The 2,805-nt window shown below is 38.6% G+C and overlaps 1 pseudogene; it reads right to left on the minus strand.

Annotated features, from left to right (window-relative positions):
* Positions 1-1,856: 1,856 nt before the first annotated feature.
* On the minus strand, positions 1,857-2,302 carry LOC141553501 (small ribosomal subunit protein uS15-like; annotated as a pseudogene).
* Between the last annotated feature and the right edge of the window lie 503 nt (positions 2,303-2,805).

Here is a 2,805-nt window from a genome sequence, read left to right on the forward strand (position 1 = left end):
CTCTGGCATTGATGGTACATTGGCTCTTGAACCCAGACTCTGGAACATCAGGACACCAGAATGTCCTCCTATTTTTTTTTAAATCCGCTAGGTCAGAGGCTCCAATTTCTTTAACCTAAAAAGGAAAAGATCAAACAGAAACCAAGGACTGTGACTGTTTTTCAGCTACTGTGGTCTCAGAGAAGAGAAAACTCGAAGGCTTCTCCCTCTCCTCTCCTCCCCTCCCCCCGCAAGGTCTTGAAGCAAACAAGTCATTGAGGGGAACAAAGAAATATGGCTAAAGTTGACTAGAAGCTTTTGAAGCCTCTCTGAGTATGTAGCTAATCAAAAAAAACTCCTCTCAACCATGTGGTTAACAGACCCAAGTCAATTACAAAATGCCTCCATAGGCTCTTAAAATACAAACTCAAATAGAAACTTGGGCCATTGAACTGTCCCTATGGATCTTTGGAGGCCTCAGGTTGATTTAGGAAGCCATATTAATATTCTCTATATTCTATTATATTTTTAGTTATTTAATTACTTTGCTAAACATTTTCCAATTACATTTTAATTTGGTTTAGGCTATATTTGAAAGTGTTGCTGATGTATCCAGTTCAGTCTCAAGGCACTTTCTGTAAATGTCATCAGGTCCCTAACTAAAATAAGACCATCTCAGCTTCTCCATTTTGGGGAAGCTACATTAGCTGAGTAAGTTGAGGGGGTCACAAATATGCCAGATTTCCATTACGCATGTATATGTACCCTAGATTTACATTATCTGTGGTGAAAGAGAGTGTTCATAAGTTACAAAATAATAACAAACAAAAACTACTTTATTCAATGATTTTCTGTTTATTGATATCTACTCAGAGTTAACTTCTTCACGTGTATATTAGGTACTATCCCTTTCTGTTTCTTCAAGCAGAGTCATGCCTTGGCTTTGGAGTGAGAAGAGTGATGAGGAAATTCAATGTTACCCTGAATAGAGCATAGACTTGGAGTGGAGAAGACCTAAGTTCAGATCCCGCAGCCACAATCCTGCTTGTCTCAGTTTCTTCATCTCTAAAATGGGAATAACAAGAGTCAACTTCACAAAATTGTGAGGATACAAGAGATCAAATATGTAAAGTGCTTTGTAAACCTTTAAACACTATATAAATATGAGGTATTATTCAACTCTACTACTTTAGCTCCCTAGGATTTGTAAAAAGACATGGTTAAGGCAGCTAGGTGGCGCAGTGGATAGAGCACCAAGCCCTGAATTCAGGAGGACCCGAGTTCAAATTTGGTCTCAGACACTTAACACTTCCTAGCTGTGTGACGCTGGGCAAGTCACTTAACCCCAGCCTCAGGGGGAAAAAAAAAAAAAGACATGGTTAAGAATCAAGCAGAACATAAAGACATCAATGAATTTGAGCTGGATGAACACAATATGTATGAAATTCATTGATTTGTCAAAATGATTTTTTACCATATGTGTGATTGTAATAGATAAATATCTCCAAGTTATATTTTTCTTCTATTTACTTTCCTATTTTAAAAGTAATCAGTATCAAAAATATCCATGAGGTATAGTTCCCAGCATCAGCTGCTGTGGGAATGCATAAGAAAATGAGTAGAGACCCTGTTTCTGTCCTCAAAGAAGTTATAGGTTAGTGGGGAAACAGACATGTGCAGTTTAAAAAATTACTAATTGGACAATGGATTATAAATACAGCCCAGTAAATTATTAAAGATTGAATGTTTCCATTTTCTTTTTATACCTATTAAGGTCGAGGATGATCCCCAGAAGTCTTTAAGAAGGTGAAATCTGAGCTTTCTTTTATTTTTTCCAATTAGATGTGGCTTTATTATTTCAGTACATAAACCAAAAATTATGCAACCAGAACAGAGGCTGAGAATGATTTATATTTCCAGTTGAGTGGGAACACTCTCTTGGTCTTCTAGTACTGAATCAATGGTTAATGTAGCTCTCCTTCAGAATCAAATGGAATTTAGAATCCTTATCCTTTCTGTTTCTCTCAAGATGCTTTCAAACAACAACTTTATTGATCAAATGATAAAGATCTTTAGGAACATTAGGGACAAGTCCCTTGGACTTTAAAATTCTCAAAATTTTGCTGCCAATTACAAAGCATACTTGTGCCAGGTTTCGAGAATCAGTATCAGTGTTATATGGGAGGGTTCAGGCTTTTTGACTGGTTTGTAAAAATCGGCTCCTTCATGTCGACCGAAGTGAGCTTAATCCACATGGGCACACTGTGGGGACCAGCAGAGCAGACTGGCTCAGGCCCTTCCCAGGAGCGTGCATGCGATCCATGGAGGCGACTATCAGGCAGCTGAAGAGCCTGTGCTTTCTTTCTAAAGTGTTAGAAGCAGAGAACGTGAGAGCTAAAAGGGACCAATCTGCTTAGTTTGTAGATGAGACAAGGATGACAGGAAGGAAAAAGAACTTGGTCCTACCGCAGCTTGTTGGCAAAATTAGTGCTAGAGCTTTGGTTATCCAGTTTTGATCCCAATGCACTTCCTATTACAATATAACCATGCCTTTTTCACAGGTTGTAGTTAAAACTACGCTGGATCAGAAGACTTATTTATTTATCATATCTGGATTCTGCCTTGAACAACCTGTGTGACCTTGAGCAAGTCCTTTCCCCCTCTGGACCTCAGTTTATTTATCTATGATATCAGGACTGGGTGACCTTTAAGAACCTCTCTAGCTCTAAATCAGTGATCCTATAATCCTACTTAAAGGCCAGGGGAAAAGGACTGGGTGGAAGCTCCAGAACTATGAGAAGGCAACAGCTGTAAAACTCAGGTCAC

Source organism: Sminthopsis crassicaudata, chromosome 2 (assembly GCF_048593235.1).
Source record: "Sminthopsis crassicaudata isolate SCR6 chromosome 2, ASM4859323v1, whole genome shotgun sequence".
Lineage (NCBI taxonomy): Eukaryota > Metazoa > Chordata > Mammalia > Dasyuromorphia > Dasyuridae > Sminthopsis > Sminthopsis crassicaudata.